The sequence below is a fragment of the Oryctolagus cuniculus genome, chromosome 13 (genome assembly GCF_964237555.1).
Source record: "Oryctolagus cuniculus chromosome 13, mOryCun1.1, whole genome shotgun sequence".
Classification (NCBI taxonomy): domain Eukaryota; kingdom Metazoa; phylum Chordata; class Mammalia; order Lagomorpha; family Leporidae; genus Oryctolagus; species Oryctolagus cuniculus.
Genome location: NC_091444.1, coordinates 48,256,969 through 48,277,346, shown reverse-complemented (window position 1 = coordinate 48,277,346; position 20,378 = coordinate 48,256,969). Strand labels below are relative to the sequence as shown.

Below are 20,378 nucleotides of genomic sequence, written 5' to 3'. Positions count from 1 at the left end.
ATGCCGGCTGGCTTTTGGCGCAGTGGTTACAACGCCACGTGGGAACTCTATACTATATCTGAGTTCAAACCCTGGCTCTGCTTCGGATTCCAGCTTCCTGCTAATGCACACCCTGGGAGGCAGAGCAGATGACGACTCAAGTACTTGGGTCCTTGCCACCTGCGTGGGAGACCTGGCTTGAGTTACGGGCATTTGCAGAGTGAACCAGTGGTTGGGAGATCTGTGTTGTCCGTTTCTTTCTTTCTGCCTTGCAAATAAATAAGAGTTATTAAAATTTGTTGGAATTTGAAGCCTCTACCACGTTAGTCCTGGAACTCATAGGAGGATCGTTGTGGGCAGTAGTGGTACAAGGTGGAGCTACTGGAAGAGAAGCTGGCCAGTAGCACAGAATCTTAGTGTTTCTCCCTTTCCTTTTCTCCCTCCCCTTTCCTACCCCGCACTTTAAAATTTTGACAAATGAGAGAGAGGTAAAGAGAGAGAGAGATCACCTCCTGGTTCACTCCCCAAATGTCCTAGAATAGGGGCTGGACCCGACCTGGAGCTCAGTCCTGGTTTCACATGAATAGCATAGCCCTAATTACTTGAGCCACCTGCTGCCTTCCAGTGTGTACTTTATCAGGAAGCTGGACTCTGAAGCAGAGCAAAGACTCTAACCTAGGCATTCTGCTATGGGATGCTAGTGTCCCTACATGGGTCTTAACTAGTAGGCCAAATGCCTCCCTTTTTGTTTGGGGGGAGAGGCTTGAACTTTTAAAACCCATTTGTTGCCTTTTATTTCTACCATTGAGGGTAATTGAGTGAGAGCAGATATCCAATCTCTTATCTGAAGCTTAGTGTCAAGAAGGTGACATTTCACTGATTGCAGGATTATGAGACTATAAACTTAGAATTTCACACCATCTGACTGAGCCTTTCATATAATGCTTTGAATAGTTATGGGGGTAAAAATAAAATTAAGACTTCCTAATAGTTGTCATTCAAAGCATACCTTACATAATTACAAGTGAAATGTACATTTCCTCCACCATAGATTATCATAAATCTGGGTGAACTATTGAACTGTTGAACTAAATGGGAATGTAATTTTCAAACATTGCATTTTCATTCCATTACCGAATATAAAATTGTCATGGCAACATGAATTTAACAACTTTTATTTTTTGTAAGTTGTAAAGTATAAGCATTTCACACTTCAAATTTTATGTGCAGTTTTGTAGCAACTGCATTTATGATCTGTCACCCTTTGCCACTTCCTGCTCACAGATACAAATATATCTTATTTTCACAGTGAATGATGATGCAATATGTGTAACAATAGTTAGTGAAATGATAACTGAATACTAACTTTTAAGAATGCTATTAATATTGAATAATTATTTAGAATTTATGATTTATTAAGTTCTATAGCTAAAGAGTCTTATGCTTTCCAGGTATTCATGGAAAATTAAATCCCTTTAACAGAGTACAGAAGCTTAATAGTAATGGTTTAAAGTTTAGATTATGTGCTCTAATTTTGCATGTGAACTCTCATAGAATTTTCATTTATAATTTCATGCAACTTAATTTGCAGAGTTAAATAGGCAGTGTGAACAACTGGACCTCTTAACTGTGGGCAAAGATGGGAAAATAAAAGAAGCATAGATAATCAAGAAGATTCTTTGTCAAGGTAGAATTTGAAAAGAAGGATCCAGAAAATTGTTTTAATCTGGGTTTCTCCATCCAGCTGTGTTGAAATTGGAAAGGAAGCCAGAAAGAATTTTATTCTAAGCTAATTTTATTCCATCTAGCAGAGAAATTTGTTGGAACAAATTATTTACTTTGAATCTTAACTTTATTGGAAAACTTCGAGGGAACCCGAAATTTGGTAGAAACAAGTGTAGATTTTTTAAGACAAGTGCATCTTGTTTAACATTTAAGCTTAAATGTTTTGGTGACTAGTCCAGAGTCAAAGTGGTGATGTGGTTCTGTGTACTGTCAGTTTTGTTACTCATTCAGCAGAGATTTATTTGCTGTCTACTAGGTTTTAAGCACTGAGAGATGACTTTTATATAAAACAAAAGCCCTAGCCTCATGAAAGTTAAAATTGAGTAAGGAGAAACAGTAAATAAATAATCAAACAAGTAAACATATTAGTTGGTGAGAGGAGGTCTCTGAAGGAAGTTACAGAATAAGCCATGTGGGTAATTGGTATGTCTTAGTCTGTTTGGGCTGCTATAACACAATACTGTAAACTGGATAGAGTATCATCTACAGGAATTTATTTCTCACAGTTGTGGAACTGGGAAGCCCAAGATCAAAGTACCAGCAGATCTTGCGTTTGTTGAGAGCTTTCTGGTTTTTAGATGGCACTTTCTTGCTGCGGCCTTACATGGTGCTAGGGGCAAGGCACCTCTCCGGGGCTTCTGTTAGAAGAGCACTAATCTCATTCGTAAGGATGCTGCTTTCATGACCTAATCACCTTCTAAAGGCCCTGCCTCTTAATATTATCATCTTGGGAATTAGGTTTCAACGTCAGAGTTTCAGAGGGTTACAACATTCAGATCATAGTTTGATGGAAGAGCATGCAAGGAAGACTAGGCATTGTGAAGGCCTTGAGGCAAGAGTTTGCTTAGTGTTTGAAGAACAGTGAGGTGGCCAGTTTGGCTAGGACCATAATGGGGGATTGTCATAGGTGGTCTGGAGAAAATCATGTAAGGCTTTGGAGAATGTTATAAGAACTTGGGCTTTTACTTTTAAGTTGGGATCCAGTGTGGGGAAGACATGCATGATTTGACCTGAATTTCAAAATGATCTCTTTATGGTGTTGAGGATAGTCTATAAGGCATTAGTTACTTCAAGGGATAATTGTGGTGCAGAGTATAGAATGGCCCTGAGTGGTAACTGTGGAGTGGGGTGAAGTGGTCAGACTCTGAATTTAAATTAAACATAGAGCTAGCAGGATTTCAGTGATGCTTTGAATGTGGGATAGGAAAAAGAGAGAAGTTGAAGATGGTTCTGAAAATTTCAACATTAGTAACTGGAAGAATGCAGTTGCCATTTACTTAGATGGGGAAGCCTGGAACAGGAGCCTGATTGGGGAAAAAATCAGGAATTTGGGTTTTGTCATGCTAAATGGGATATCTGGTAAACATTCAAGTAGAACTGGCATGCAGACTGTTGGCTATTCGAGTTTGGAGTTATAAGGAGAAAAGTTTGGACTGCATATATATATATATGTGTGTGTGTGTGTGTGTCCAAACATATATATAAATGAGTTTGGGGGTCCCTGTTATTCAGAAGGTAATTTGAAGCCCCAAAACTGCATGAGTTCACCAAGGGAGTGAATATAAAAGAAGACATCTGGGAGCTAAACTTCAAGATTCAGGAAGGTGGAAAGGAACCAGCAAAGGAGAAGGAAAATGAGGTAGGACGGAAGCTAAGAAAAGATGCCTTTTTTTTTTTTTTTTTAAAGATTTTATTTGACAGGTAGAGTTACAGACAGAGACAGAGAGAAAGGTCTTCCTTCTGTTGGTTCACTCCCCAAATGGCCGCTATGGCCGGCGCTGCGCCGATCCGAAGCCAGGAGCCAGGTGCTTCTTCCTGGTCTCCCACATGGGTGCAGGGGCCCAAGCACTTGGGCTATCCTCCACTGCACTCCCAGGCCACAGCAGAGAGCTGTGCTGGAAGAGGAGCAACTGGGACTAGAACCGGCGGCCATATGGGATGCCAGCACCGCAGGCGGAGGATTACCCTAGTGTGCCATGGCGCCGGCCCCAGATGCAGTCTTTCAAGTTAAGCACAGAAAATATCTCAAAAGAGGAGAAAGTGATCAGCTGGGTTACATAATTTGTTAATTTAAACAAATTGAGTCTCGTGAATTGACTGTTGTGGGACCTAGTGTGGAGGTCATTAGCAACTTCATGGAGAGCTGATTCAGTACCTGATTAGACTGGATTCAGGAGAGAATGAAGGAGAAGAATTGGCGACAATGAATACGGAAAATTGGATGACAGTGACTAAGTGTGGCATCTCTATCTCCTAATCCACCAGCTCTAAGTTAGCTCAGTCACTCCCCAAGTTTTTTGTTAGATTAAGTGGTGATCTTTAGAATGTGGGCCAGGCCATCTCCTGGTTTTATGACTTTAGGAGAGTTGTCTCCTGTTTAGGACAAATGGTATCTTCCTTATTTATTAACACATAATAGCCACTTAAATATTTAATGAAGTAAAATAAACATCATAGCTAAAACTAAACTGTAATTCCCCAAAGGAGTAGTTGATTGGTAGTTTTCATTCAATAGATTATATATAATCTTTGTTAGTCCTATAGCAAAGGGGTTTATTTCCATGTATTTCCAGATTTCAAGTCAGTTCTAGAAGTCTAGAAAGGAGTTCCAGAAATCTTTGGAAGAGAGGCGTATATGGATCACATGTAGAGATTCAGCCTGTCTTTAGTATGACTTTGTTACCAGGGCATAACAATTTGAATATTGCGTCTCTTCAGAGATAAAGAAGTATAAGGAAAAATATGTGCAACTAAAAGATCTTTTATTAGTAATAAATTCTAAATCTTGGGCTGGCATTTTAGCATAGCATAGGATGGCAGCTATGCAGCCAATTGTTGGGAGAATTGTCTTTGATTTAACTTGGGAAGAACTAATCAATTGAAACACTATGAGCAAGGTAATTCAGTCTCTTCTCTGCCCAGTCTGGAAATTATTCTAACTAGACTTAACCTGGAATTTCTGTCTCAAAATCTCTGAGAGGAAGGCAAGTATTGCTAGCAAGCTTGTTTGGCTCCCACACTTAATGCTATGTTATCCAGTAGTTTTATCAGTAATAAACGTGATAGTTTGACCTCAATTTGCCTGACTTCTGCTTCTCTCAATTTTTGGATGGGAAAAGCGTGAGGCATTATTAACCCAGCACAGTTCTTCTTAGAAATTAGTGTGATGATCTCTTTCACAGAAAACTGATGAATCTGTTCTGTGGTTATCTATCTCCAAAGTTTCTTGGGGAACCACAGAGCTGTGGTACCAATTGGATTTAGTTTAGTCTGTCTCTGAGTTTCTTCCTTGGCAAATATGTGTTGTAAAAGTTCTCCCCATTTTTTGGTGGGGAATCTAATGTTGTAAAAATTTGGATGGAGAGAGAGAGAGAAAATCTGGAATCGTAGATAACCCAGTCATTTCTGTTTCTTACAGAAGCATATTGTGCAGAGAGTTAAAACTGAATAAATATTTGTTTATATACATTTTGGCATCAGATTGGATTATTGGAAAAATAGCTTATTTTTTGGTGTATACACTGTTTATTATACTGTGGTAGTGTAATTTAGTGAAGATTATCTGAACATATTTTATAGGAATAAGCAAGTCTATTTTGAGAATTTTGCACATATAACCTAGAGCTGATGGTAACAGAAATATAAAATATTGTAGTTTTATGTCTCTTTTCCTTTTATTGAGTTTTTTATTTACATTAATTATGAGAACACTCAGAGTATCTTATGTTTTATTTTTTTGTAGGCAGTAGCCTAAGTTGAATAGGAAAATGGAATTGATTTGTGTTATTATAGTTATTCTTGGAGATATGTTCTCAGTTCTTATGATTGAGATCACCATTTTACCCAGTGATTGCTCATTAGAAATGTTTTATTCAGTGGTGGGAATGAAACAGGGTTGGATGAAGGTGAGGGTAGATATTTGATTTCTGAGAAGAATTTATGTGGCAGTTACAAATAACACATTCAAATACTTTGAAATGCCTAGTATCTATATTAAGGCTATTGTCAGCTTTGTTATGTTTTCTGTCAGTGAACTACTTATTCCATAAACCAAGGGATCACCTTCTAAGTTAGGCATAAATTGGGTCTATTTGAACAGTAATGATACCATTGAATCCCATCTAATGGTTTTTTTTTTTTTTTTAATTCTAAAACCTTTCTTTCATGAAGTTGTGCAGAACTCTATAAAGGAAGGGAGTTGCCAAGAAAAGAGCAGGATTCTAAGCATTTTATAATTAAGCTACTGTAATATTTTCAAAAACTTATTTTCATCAAAACACAAAATTGTAGGAGCTGGCGCTGTGGTGTAGCGGGTAGAGCCGCTGCCTGCAGTGCTGGCATCCCATATGGGCGCCGGTTCGAGTCCTGGCTGCTCCACTTCTGATTCAGCTCTCTGCTATGTCCTGGGAAAGCAGAAGATGGCCCAAGTCCTTAGGCTCCTGCACCCGCATGGGAGACTTGCAAGAAGCTCCTGGCTCCTGACTTTGGATCTTTGCAGCTGTGACCGTTACGGCCAATTGGGGAGTGAACCAGTGTATGGAAGACCTCTCTCTCTGCCTCTCTTTGTGTAACTCTTTCAAAAATAAATAAGTCTTTTAAACACACACACACACACACACACACAACCCACATAATTATAAAAGATAGGTCCTATACTAATATGATTATTGTGCTTTAAATAATCTTGTAGTATTCGATTTTAAGAGCTAAATGTTTAGATTTTGAAATATTGCTTACATTTTACTGAATTTTTTTGTTCAAGAGTGTATTTAGGACTTATTAAAATTTAATCTAGAATTTGTGCTTCATTCCCTGTGTTAACACTAAATTTTGTGAGGTTAGTATTCATTCATGTGTTCATTAGGTGTTTCTGGTTATCATTGTTCAGCAACTAGAATCTTGTATGTAGTCAGACATGATGGGAAAGCAAGGGCATGCTATATTTCACATTTCTGGTTAGAATATGTGTATAAAGTAAATATCCTTTTGCAGGTATTTGGCTCTGCAATTAAGTAACCTCTTGTATCATAGTGCCTGCTTTGAATCCCAGCTACTCTGCTGTCTATCCAGCTTCCTGCTGATGCACACCCTAGGTAGCAACAGGTAATAGCCCAAGTACTTGGGTCTCTCCCACATATGTGGGAGACTTAAATTGAGTTCCAGACTCCTGGCTTTAGCCTGGTCCATGCCCATCTGTTGCAGGCATTTGGGGAGTGAAGTGGCAGATGGAAGATCCTTATCTCTCTGCCTTTGAAATAAAATAACACACCCACCCACATACAATATGCTTCATTGTTAGATGGATACCCATTTTATTGCTAATGAGACAGACATTAAACTGTGTGCAACTACACAGTCAACTAATAGGATGTGAATTGTTTAATGTTAAAGCTAAGAGTCTAAGATCAAGACTTAAATGGCAGGCATTTAGCACAGGAGTTAAGACACTGCTTGCAATGCTATCATCCCACATCTGAGCACCTGGGTTCAAGTCAATGATCCACTTTCTATTTTTTTTAAAGTAAATTTCCAGAAAGACAAATGTTTTGCCAGTCTGATTTTTTTTTTTTTTTATTTGAAAGAGTTACAGAGAGAAGTAGAAACGGAGAGAGAGGGGTCTTCCATCCGCTGGTTCACTCCCCAGATGGCCACAACGGCCGGAGCTGCGCCAATCCGAAGCCAGGAGCCAGGAGCTTCCTCTGGGTCTCCCACATGGGTGCAAGGGCCCAAGGACTTGGGCCATCTTCCACTGCTTTCCCAGGCCACAGCAGAGAGCTGGACTGGAAGAGGAGCAGCTGGGACTAGAACTGCGCCCAAATGGAATGCCGGTGCTTCAGGCCAGGGCGTTAACCTGCTGAGCCACAGAACCAGCCCCAATGATCCACTTTCTAAACACACACACACACACACACACGCGCGCGCGCGTAATAATATGTATAATGTGAAATAGTGAGAGGGAGATAGATATTCCATCTGCGGGTTCACTCCACAGATGGCCACTACAGCTAGAGCTGGGCCAGGCTGAAGCAAAGAACCAGGAACTTCATTCAGGTCTCCCACATAGGTGGTGGAGGCCTGAGTACTTGGGACATCATCTGTTGCCATTCCAGGTACGTTAACAGAGAGCTGAATCAGAAGCAGAGCAACTGAAACTTGAACCAGCATTCTGCTATGGGATGGCAGCTTCACAAGATGATGGCTTAACCTGCTGTGCCATAACACCAGCTCTCCTTGTGGGGAGCAACTCGGACTAGACTAAGTTACTGGAATTAAGACTTATTCTATGCATCTGCTCTCCCACAATATGGTGCTGAGAGAAAGAGACCAAACAACCTCTACGCAGCTGCCTCATCAGTTTGACAAGCTGCAGGAGCTGATCCTGCTCCTGATTGGAGGAGAGCAGCGTGCTCGGCGTGTGGGTAGCAGAGTTGGGATTGGTGGAAGAGGGCTATAAAGGAGGAGAGAGACAACATGCACCGGGAACATCTATCTGAAGGAACACCTGAGCAGCCCCCGAGAGAGCTGGCCGGCGGTGTGCCGCTCCTCCGCGCAAGTGGGGAAAGTGGCAGGGGGAGCCGCCCCTCCACGGAGGTGGAGGGGTCGGCAGCCAACCCGGGAAGGACCAGCAGCAAACCCGGGAAGGGCCGAGCAGACAAAAGAACAGCGCAGGGTTTAGTGTCGTTCCTCCACGAAGAGGGGGAGTGACACTCCTGTTCCAGCTTCCTGCAAATGCAGTCCCTGGGAGGCAGCAGGTGATGGCTCAATTACTTGACTCCCTGCCGCACAGGTAGGACTCATGGACAGAGTTCCAAGTACTGGTTTCAACCTGGCCTAGATCCAGGTGTTGAGGGAATTTTCTGGAGTGAACCAGTGGATGGAAGTTAACTTTCTGTGTGTCTCTTTTTGGTCTGCCTTTCAAATAAAATGAAAATGAATTTTTCAGAGGATTAAAGGACACATCGTAGTGTAAGCAGAATTAAAATAGAAAAGAAGCAGTATTAAGAGAATGTACATTAAATTCTAAAAGGGAATACTTTCCTTAATTAAAGCAATTCTAGGAAACATACATCTCCTGGTTATAGAAGGCACAGGGATTTTAAAAAGCTATGGGAGACCCTACTGTGGTATGTTGGTGAGCAGTAGTCCAGAATGAGTTCAGACCAGAAACAGGAGGAGCATTGCTGTCATTTACTAGGAAAGTTGGGACAGACTATTGAGAAATCTAAGGATCCATATGCATGCCTGCAAAAGAAGATAGAAACTTATATAGCTAATTGTAAAGAACCTTATTTAAACCATTAAAGTTAGTCAGGTTAAGGAAGCTAGCCTATAGCTAACTGAATTTGTACAATATATATAAGCCTCTGATATTTGGAACTTTATTTTTTATTTTATTTTCAATTTCCACACTTTTAGTTAACTTTAAAAAATCTAGCATTTAGGTTCTTTTCTGACTTCAAGTAGTATTTTCTACTTAAATTTGATTTGTGGATATTAATATATACATAATGAAAGAAGACTGTGATTTTACTTGTAGTTAAATATCATTTTCTACGAATTTTTAAAATCTGTGGTAGGAAATAGAATTCCTGTATTAAAGCCTATTAAGACATTTGATATAGTTCAGGTGACTACATGTTGTGTAGTTCTATAGTAGTTATACATAGTTGATATGTGACTTTTTGCATTATATCTTTGGAAGCATATTAAATTTAACTTAAGGTAGATTGAACTTAAATTGTTATTATGGAAAGCTTCATACTTCTTTACCTTATGAAACATCGTTGAAACTTGTTTTGAATTACTTTGAAAATCTGCAGTATATTCTTGTATATCCTCATTAATAGTAAGTCTTTAAGTTGGATTTTATTTTTGGCAATAGCTAATAAATAGAGCTAAGGGGCTGGGGCTGTGGCATAGCAGGTGGGGCCACTGCCTGCAGTGTCAGCATCCCATGTGGGCGTGGTTCAAGTCCTGGCTGCTCCACTTCCGATCCAACTCTCTGCTGTGGCTAGGAAGACAGTGGATGATGGTCCAGGTCCTTGGGCCCCTGCACCCTCATGGAAGACCTGGAGGAAGCTCCTGGCTTTGGATCGGCACAGCTCCGGCGGTTGTGGCCATCTGGGGAGTGAACTGGCAAATGGAGGACCTCTCTGCCCTCTGCCTCTGGATCTCTGATTTTCTGCCTTTCAAATAAATAAATCTTTTAAAAAAACAAGAGCTAGATTTGGTGATTAAGTTAAGTTAGCAAGCCCAAGCAAATACTTTGCATTAATAGATCTGAACATAAATGTCATGTGAGGCTTAAAAACTGGCTGAACGGCTGAGGACTGTTCCCAAGAAGAGTCCCAGGGAGATTTTGAGTGGAGAAGTTTTGAGCAGTATCAACAAATAATAGAATATTGGAGTAAATGACTTTTGATGTACTCATTATTTTGTAGCAACAGTGGTTTTTTGTTTGTTTGTTTGTTTGTTTTTTTAGTTAGCCCACAAGAGAAAAATGTAAATGAAAATGATCTTGAGTTTAGAGAAGTAGGAAAAAAAAGTTACTAGAAAAAGTTACTCTAATTAGCTTGCTGTTTTTAATGTTTAGAACAAGGGTCATGAAAGTATGCATTGTATAATATTTCTTTAATAAAGATAGTCAAAGCAGTGGCAGAGGAACTAGGGTACCTATTAGATATAGAGGAAATAATTGAGACTACCACTGAGAGATAAAGTAGGAAATGCATAGGGAAAGGAAAAGGTACACAAATGTAAATATAAACAGCAATGGAGTAATATCTCCATCTTGTGGTCTTCTTTGGATATTGCCATAAAAAATGTTGAAAGGTTGTATTTTCACAACTGTAGGCACAAGTACGAATAAAATGAGACAAGTGAAAATACAATATGGGTCAGATATTTCTTACAGTATCTAGCCAGGAGACTAAGACTGAGCTTCCCATTTGGTGTTTGGCAAGGAAGTATTTTGAGATAGTTATGTCCTCCCTTGAACAGCCTTACCAATTTACCCCAGTGTGCATTTTAAATATAATTTTCTATGACATGTCACAGTATGAAGAGGGGTGTGAAAGCAGGACTAGAACATGTAGTTGTGATGTTTTACTCCCAGGGGGAAACTTATAAAGATTAGATATATAATGTATAAATAACACTAATACATGGTTATAAACTTAGAAGTATATGTAATTTTGTATGCATATATACTTATAACATCAGTCTTACTGAAATATTTTCTAAACTGAAGATCCTTATGTAACTCTCATAGAAGCAAAAGCATTGTTTAACACATGGGCAAGGGAATCTAGAGAGAAAGATTCAAGAAGTCTTTGAATTAGTTTACTTCAGAATGGCTATTAAATGTTAACATAGTTGACAGTAATTCAGAGGAATACTTTAATGATCCGTATCTATATTCTGCATGAAGAGGAATCAAATGACTTTGGAAGGTATAAATATGCATATTTGGGGTAGCCTAAAGTAATATTTTGTGACACTGGCAGATAAGATATTTTCATTACAATTCTCGACTAATAGCTGTTTCAGATTTTTGATAGGTGACACTTTTTTAGGCTACTGATCCCTTGCAGCAGCAATTTGTAATAAAGAGATTATTCAAGCTACAGAAGTAATTTAAATTTTTCTAGAAGTCATATTTGGAAACAACTTTTTTTTTTAACTTTTATTTAGTAAATATAAATTTCCAAAGTACAGTTTATGGATTACAACGGCTCCCCCCCCCAATAACTTCCCCCCCACTCACACCCTTCCCATCTCCCACTCCCTCTCCCATTCCATTCACATCAAGATTCATTTTCGATTATCTTTATATACAGAAGATCGATTTAGTACATATTAAGTAAAGATTTCATCAGTTTGCACCCACAGAGAAGATAAAGTGTAAAATACTGTTTCAGTACTAGTTATAGCATTAATTCACATTGGACAACACATTAAGGACAGAGATCCTACATGGGGAGTAAGTACACAGTGACTCCTGTTGTTGACTTAACAATTTGACACTCTTGTTTATGGAGTCAGTAATCTCCCTAGGCTCTAGTCATGAGTTTCCAAGGCTATGGAAGCCTTTTGAGTTCGCCGACTTTGATCTTATTCAGACAGGGTCATAGCCAAAGTAGAAATTCTCTCCTCCCTTAAGAGAAAGGTACCTCCTCCTTTGATGGCCCCATTCTCTCCACTGGGATCTCACTCGCAGAGATCTTTCATTTAGGTTTTTTTTTTTTTTGGTCAGAGTGTCTTGGCTTTCCATGCCTAAAATACTCTCATGGGCTCTTCAGCCAGATCCAAATGCCTTAAGGGCTGATTCTGAGGCCAGAGTGCTGTGGAAACAACTTCTTTACATATTTATTTATTTATTTGAAAGGCAGAGTTACAGAGAGGCAGAGGCAGAGAGATCTTCCGTCCGCTGGTTCACTCCCCAAATGGCCATAATATCCATAGCTGGGCTGATCCGAAGCCAGGAGCCATGAGCTTATTCCAGGTATCCCAAGTGGGTGCAGGGACTCAAGGACTTGTACCATTTCTGCGTTCCCAGGCACATTAGCAGGGAGCTGGATTTGAAGTGGAGCAACTGGGACTTGCATCCCATATGGGATGCCAGCTCTGCAGGAGGCAGCTTTACTCACTATACTGTAGCACTGGCCCTTTGGAAAAAATTTTAATTGTATATTTTATGTAACTCAATGTATAATAAATTATTTCAACATATAATTATTTTTTCAAAAACTATTAATGGGATTATTTAACATTCTAGCTTTTTGTACTAAGTGTCTGGTATATATTTTACATTTGTGATACTGGCATGCCTCAATTTGCTAAATTTTGATTAAAAAGTTTATCTGTATTGAGATTTCATTAGATGTACAGCTAACTAGATTTGTGTACCCAAATTCCAAGCATATTTAAAAGTTCCCAGTAACTGAATTACCAGTTTTTAAATATAAATTAAAACTAAAACTTAAAAATTTAATTTCTCAGTATACTAGCACATTTCAAGATTCAAATATACTTGTAGCTAGCGCATACTAGATACTACAAGCTTTGAAAATTAACATTTCTGTGTTGCATAGATATTGATAAGTATTTCTGAATAAAAATCAGATTACTGTTTCAGAGATAACGTTTATAGTTATTTTCTTTTTAAATTTTTATTTTAAGCCAGTGTAATTTTGTTTTTTAGGTCTTTCCATTTGTAGTGTATAAATTTTGCCTGTACTTTTCTTTGACCTGAAAAGGCTTTTAAAATGCATAAAGTTCATGCTGTTCTGTGCACAGGGGTTGTCTGAACATACCTGTATAGGCCTGTCTTCTAACGGTCTTTCTGTTAATCACTTTAATTTCAAATTGGTCATTTACTTTTGTAGATACACCTGTTATATTTTATGATTCTTTAAGTCTTATCCATTAAGTTAATATTTTAGGTTTTCAGTGATGCTTTGATCAAGAAATTACCAGCTTTGCTACTTTGTAATTTCAACTTTGAGGGTTCTCTTTCTCTCTATTCTGAGACGTATCCATCTAGTATCTTACAATGAAACAGCCTGCAATCATCTATTTTGATTATTGTGATGTCTTTAAATGGTTTTAGAGGCCGGTGCCGTGGCTCAATAGGCTAATCCTCTGCCTGCAGCGCTGGCACACCGGGTTCTAGTCCTGGTCGGGGCGCCGGATTCTGTCCCGGTTGCTCCTCTTCCAGTCCAGCTCTCTGCTGTGTCCCGGGAGCGCAGTGGATGATGGCCCAAGTGCTTGGGCCCTGCACCCGCATGGGCGACCAGGAGAAGCACCTGGCTCCTGGCTTCAGATCAGCGCGGTGCGCTGGCCACAGCAGCCATTGAGGGGTGAACCAACAGCAAAGGAAGACCTTTCTTTTCTCTCTGTCTCTCTCTCTCACTGATCACTCTGCCTGTCAAAAAAATAAAAAATAAAAAATAAATAAATAAATAAATGGTTTTAGGAAGAGATTTCCAGGTGCAGTTATATTTGTGTGCCATTCTGTTGATGCTTTATAATACTTAGGAATTCCAAAGTAGTCTTTTTTACCTAGCTGCCCCTACTGCCTCGTCACAGCTCCTAGTGACTATTGCTTTCCTTTATACTGAATGACTAATTACTAACCTATTTAATTTTGCCCTTGGAAAAGGCAGCTGAGAGAAGGACATGGATCTTAATGTTGGACAGTTCATACACCTACTTACATAGCTCCTTTTTATTTCAAATAGAAAAAAATCTTTGGGCATAAAACAAGAAAATAAAAATTGGAGAATCTATAGTAAAATCCTAAAGCTGTAGGAGACCTCACCAATATGTCTTTTCTTACAGGAATCTCTTTTGTAGTACTCCCAACAGCCTACTTGATTATATCTAACAATGAGGGTTATAAAACAGCCTGTTAAGTTTTTGAATAATAGTACTCAATGCAAGTCTTATTTTTTTTGTTGTTTTTTCTTAAAAGATTTATTTATTTGAAAGTCAGAAGAGAGACAGAGAGAGAGGTCTTTCAGCTGATGGCTCACTTCCCAATGGCCGCAATAGCCGGAGCTGCACTGATATGAAGCAAGGAGCTTCCTCTAGGTCTCCCATGTGGGTGCAGGGGCCCATGGACTTGGGCCATGTTGTACTGCTTTCCCGGGCCGTAGCAGAGAGCTGGATCGGAAGTAGTGCAGCCGGGACTTGAACCAGCGCCCATATGTGATGCCGGCGCTTCAGGCTAGGGCGTTAACCTGCTTTGCCACAGCACCGAACCTGGAAGTCTTATTTTTATGTAAAACTAAAATTATAATTCTTATGCCTACTTTCAAGTTTATTCATTACCTTCTTCTGAAATACTCCTGAATAAATACTTCTAAATTATTTTTCTGTAATACTTAAGATAATGTACAAGGGAATTATTGATTCTCTCCACATAGCAAGATTTTTTTTTTTTTAATTTGAGAAAGCTAAGGAGCTGCTTGTTTTCATTATCTTTAGATATGTACTAAGTTAGTTCTAAAGAAGACTCAAACCACCACAGTTTTAGTTGTCTTGGAACTTCCCTAAGCTTGATTTGGGGTTATTATCAATAATTCCTTGAACTCATCAAAGCAATAAGACATTCCTGGACATTGGAAAAACAAGATGATTTGAGTGTTAGCCAGAATGCGGACCACAGAAATAACCTACTTAAAATGAGCTCAGGATAAGACTATCACATCCCATTCTGGAGTGCCTGGGTTTGAGTCACAGTTCCACTCTCCATTCCACATTCTTGCTAATGTGCACTCATTAGCAGCAGATGATGGCTCAGGTGGTTTGGTTCTCACTACATTTGTGGGAGACCCAGATTGAGTTTCTGGCTCTGGCCTGGTCAGTTCTGACTCCAGCATTTGGGAAGTGAACCAGTATATGTGAGAAGTTTCTCTGCTTTTCAAATAAATAATAGTTTTCTAAAAAAGATCTATTTTATTCCTTTGAAAAGCAGAGTCACTAGAGAGAGGAGAGACAGAGCATAAGAGAGAGAGAGAGATTGAGATCTTCCATCTACCTTTTCACTCCCCAAATGGCCACAATGGCCAGGGCTTGGCCAGGCCAAAGTCAGGAACCTGGAACTCCCATTTGGGTGGTGAGGTCCCAGTTACTTGGGTCATCTTCCATGGCTTTCCCAGGCACATTAACAGAGAACTGGATTGTAAGTGGAGCAGCCAGGACTTGAACTGGCACTCATATGGGATACTGGCATCTCAGGCAGTGGCTTAATCTGTTGCACCACAATGTCAAGTCCAATAAGTAAAATTTTCAAAATGAACTCAGAAGTTGTTATAGGCTGTTAAAACAGGACGCTTGTGTATAGTTGAGTGGGGTGTATAGCTGCATCAAACTTATTGTGATATAAAAATGTTTTAGACTTTGAGGTTAAGACTTGCACATAGATGGTTGAGCCGTGAAGTAAATGTTTCTTTTCAATAAAAGAATGTATTTTGTAAGTGGCAAGAGCTAGGTGTCATGTTGGTAATTTAGGGCTACCTAGAGGTTGTATTGGGGCCACTGCAAAACAGATCATGGATCTGCAAATTCCCTGGCCTAATCTGGGCTGTGGGGCTAAAACTGTTGCCTCTTAGCATCTCAGATACAGAATGTTTTGTAAACTGTAGCCTCAGGCAATGGCATTCTCACTTCCTATGTTTTCCCTCACAGGTTCCACTGCAACCCCTGATTTCAAACCTGAATCCTGGCTTTGATCCCAGGCCTTTGCAGAGTTCTAGTCCTCTTTATAGGGGTCAAACTTTTGTTTTCTTTTCCTGATTGGGTAGGAACCCAACAGGCCTGTGGCGTAAATGCAGTTTATGGATACAGGTTTCAATTTTTTTTTTTTTTTTTTTTTTGACAGGCAGAGTGGACAGTGAGAGACAGAACAGACAGAAAGGTCTTCCTTTTCTGTTGGTTCACCCCCCAATGGCCGCTGTGGCTGGTGCACCACGCCGATCCAAAGCCAGGAGCCAGGTGCTTCTCCTGGTCTCCCATGTGGGTGCAGGACCCAAGCACTTGGGCCATCCTCCACTGCACTCCCGGGCCACAGCAGAGAGCTGGCCTGGAAGAGGGGCAACCGGGACAGAATCCGGCTTCCCGACCGGGACTAGAACCCGGTGTGCCAGCGCCGCTAGGCGGAGGATTAGCCTAGTGAGCCGCGGCGCCGGCCCTCAATTTGTTTTTATCTGTAGTGATAGGTAACTAGTTTTTGATCATGGATATATCTTTAAAATTTCCTGTCTTTACATTTAAAATGATACACATTTTGAATGGGATTTCAGAAGTCCCTCAAATACTTGCAGTGCTACTTTTGATAGTGAAACATTTTTAAAAATTGCATTTCTTCTGCAGTAATTACTATCTTTAGTATTGGTATTCCTATTGTCTGCAAAACTATTACCATTCCTCCAGAAGTATGGTCAGACCTATTCATGGTAATATGAGTCTGTTACTTAGGCATTACAAGAAATGATAAACCATTCCATTTCTGTCCCTTTCTGGCTACTATCCCCAGAGTTTTCCAAGCCTGAATGCTAAAACAAGTATATAGCTTAAAAACAAGCTAGAAAACTTCATGTGAGATAAGTAGGAGTGTGTGACATTTTAACCTGGGATTGCTCCCATTCTTCCAACTCTAATTCTGAGGTAATTCCCACCAAGACAGGACAAACCAGGAGAACCAACAGCTTCACTGCTAGAAGTGGCCACCTTGATTTGGAATAAAACTCGAAAAATCTTATGCCCCTGGATGTGGTTGGAAATAGTAGCTATCTCAGTGGCAAACAGAAGGGGAAGGTCAAGATCACAAACTTTATATGGTTACTCTGGATGGGTGGGGCAAACAGTAGCTCAACAGACTAGCCAGAAAATTTACAGAAATATCCAGGAAATGATATAGTCAGAGTGGTCCCTGATAAGATCCAACATACCTCTGATGGTCAGAGCCTTGGAAGACTTGTAGGGTGCTTAAAACTTTGAATACATTCTCCAACATCTGAGAGAGATTCACTATCAAAAAGTAGAAGATTTAGTGGCCTAAGGTGTTCAAGTACATCTTTTTTTTTTTTTTTTTTTTTTTTTTTTTTTTTTTTTAATGAGATGCAGAGAGACAGAGCTGCTATCCACTGGTTCACTCCACGAATGCCTACTGAACCTGTGAGCCAAGTACCCAGTCCAGGTCTCCTACATGGGTGACAGGGGCCCAAATACTTGAGCCATTATCTGCTGTCTCCCATTAGCAGGCAACTGGAATTGGGAGTGGAACCAAGACTCAAACCCAGGCATTCCTGTATGGAATGTGGATGGCCTGATGAATCGCTTTACTGCTAGACCAAACACCTGTCCCTGAATACAACTCCTGACCAATAACTGATTAATTACTAATCTGTGCTGACAATGCTCAAATCCAGGCTTAAAAAAAAGGCAGGGAAAAAAGGCTGAGCTCAGATTTCAGTAGTTATGCACCAGAGAAGGTGGACTTCATAGAATAATCTTAGCAAGAAGCTAAATATTAACAGCAACAACCCCGAATTTATGTGAATGGGATTGGGAGGGTTGGGGTTAGAACCTAAGGTTTCTCCAAACTGTCTGGTTTTTAACAAAAATTGACACAGGTAATGGAACAAGAAAGTGAATCATAATTGGGGGAAAACTGTCATTAAATGGGCCCAGATGTTACAGGCAAAAGCTTCAAAGCTGTTATTAGAAATATGTTTAAAGAAATAAAGGAAATTATGTTATGAAAATATATCAGTGACTCAACAAAATAAGAATATCTGTAAAGATATAAAATTTAAAGTTAAATAGAAATTTGGAGTTGAAAAATACAGTAACCAAAGTGAAAAATCACTAAGTGGGATCAGTAGCAGATTTGTGTGAGAGGATGGAAGCATCAGTAAACTTAAAAACCAGCAGTGGTGGGTGTTGTGGCACAGTGGGTTAAGTAAGTCTCAACTAGAGAAATCTACATCCATTGTTGGAGTACCCACATTTGAGTCTCACTTCCTATCCAGCTTCTTCATAGTACACAGCCTGGGAGGAAAGCAGGTGAAGACTCAAGCACTTGGGTCTTTGCCACAGTTCTGGGCTTCTGGCAATGGCTTGGCTTAGCCCTGGCCATTGCAGGCATTTGGGGAGTGAACCAGTAGATGGAAGATTGCTGTTTCTCTGAGTATCTCTATTACTCTATGTAAATGAAAATAAGGATATTTTTTTAAAAGATACACCAGTAGAAATGGTTCAGTTTGTAAAACAGAAAAAAATGAAGAAAAACAGAGACTAAAAGACCCTGTGAGACTATTGGCCTTGAATACTTAGATTTAGAAAAGAAAAAATATTTAAAATCAATAACCTAAATTTGCCTTCAGACACTTAGAGAAATAAAGAGCCCAGGAAATCTAAAGTAAGCAAAAGGAAATGCAGATTATAGCAGAAACCAATAAAATATAAATAGAAAAACAAAGGAAAAATCAATGAAACAAAAAATTAGCTCTTTGAAAAGATTTTTAAAAATTGGTCAGCTGGGACATTGCAACATACTGGATAAAGCCACTGCTTGTGATGCCGGCATCCCAAATCGGCACTGGTTTGAGACCTGGCTGTTCTACTTCCGATCCAGCTCCCTGCTAATATGCCTGGTAAAGCAGAAGAGGATGGCCCAAGTACTTGGGGCCCTGCACCCACATACGAGACCCCGAAAAAGCTCCTGGCTTTAGCCTGGACAGCCCTGGCCATTATGGCCATTTGGGGAATGAGTCAGCGGATGGAAGATCTTGATCTCTCTTTCCCTCTCTTCCTATGGCTCTTTCAAATAAATACTGTGATACATTGAATTAGTACTTAAAAATCTTTCCATAAACAAAAGTCTGTACCCTCAAGGGTTCATTAGTGAATTCTGTCACATAAAGAACAGATAAGTATAAACTTCCAGAAAATAGAAGATGATGGAATACTTCTAATCCTGAAACCAAAATTGTCACAAGAAAACTACAGGCCAATAACCTTCATTAATACAGAAGTTTACAGCAAAAATGTTAGCAAACTATATCCAGCAACATACAAAGTGAATCAGATACCATGATCAAATGGAATTTACCATAAGAATGCAAGACTGGTTTAACACCTAAAAATCAATATAATATACCATATTAATAGAATAAAGGACAAGAGCTACATGATCATCCTAGATGTAGTGTTAAAAAAAAAAAAAAAAAAAAAACCGCATTTGAAAGTCTGGCATTGTGGTGCAACAAGTTGAACCACCATCCCATATCGAAGTCCTGCTTTGAGTCCTGGCTGCACCACTTCTGATCCAGCTTCCTGCTAATATGTTTAGGGAGGTAGCAGAGGATGACTCAAGTACTTTCTTTTCCCTTCTCCCTCCCTCCCTGTGTCTCTTTCTCCCTCTCTGTTTTTCAAAAAATATTATGTAAGATTTTTTTTTTCCCTCAAGATAGCCAAACATAAGATTTTTTTTCCCTCAAGATAGCCAAATAGAGGTATCCAGCACTTGGCTCCTCCTTCACAGAGAACAATGAATACAACAAATAAACAGCTGCATTTTGAGGTAAATGCTTGAGGAAGAACACTGAAAGTCAGTAAAGGAATAACAGGGAACCGGTAGGTCATGGAGACCTGGGGCAGCAGCATAAGAGGAACAAAGCCCCTGGCAACTGAGATGCTGGCCCTGGCTGAGGAGAATCCATGTTGCAAGGGAAAGGTTAACAAGAGAGCTTCTGCAGAGCCATCTGCACAGTTGCATTATGTGGGTAGTTCTAGATACAGGAAGAATTCATCGTCATCACTGACTAGGAACACAGAAAGCAGAGCTGCCAGGAGAACTCACGGTTACTTTGATTCAGAGAAGGACCTCACATTGTGTCCCACAATCCATAGAAGAGTTGTATCGTCTTGAGAAAAGAGTTACTATTGGAATCCGCACTGCCCTAGGGAACAGGAGACCCTGCAAATCCCCATCCCAGGGATCCCCACAAACATTCCACCACACTAGCAAAAAGGACTGCAGCCTCACAAGTCCAACTAGACTGTACAGAGCATTAGTGACCTTAGAAGTCTGCCCTACAGGGACA

General features: G+C 39.8%; 1 protein-coding gene and 1 long non-coding RNA gene across 3 annotated transcripts in view; one reads left to right on the top strand and one right to left on the bottom strand.

Annotated features, from left to right (window-relative positions):
• The window catches only part of DNAJC1 (DnaJ heat shock protein family (Hsp40) member C1), a 196,922-nt gene that overhangs the window by 1,117 nt on the left and 175,427 nt on the right, over window positions 1-20,378 (top strand). The window lies entirely within an intron of this gene.
• Window positions 302-20,378, bottom strand: part of LOC138844967 (uncharacterized) — a 50,318-nt gene continuing 30,241 nt past the window's right edge. Inside the window, exon 2 of the long non-coding RNA XR_011381501.1 lies at window positions 302-9,006. This is a non-coding gene — a long non-coding RNA (uncharacterized lncRNA). The remainder of the gene's footprint in view (window positions 9,007-20,378) is intronic.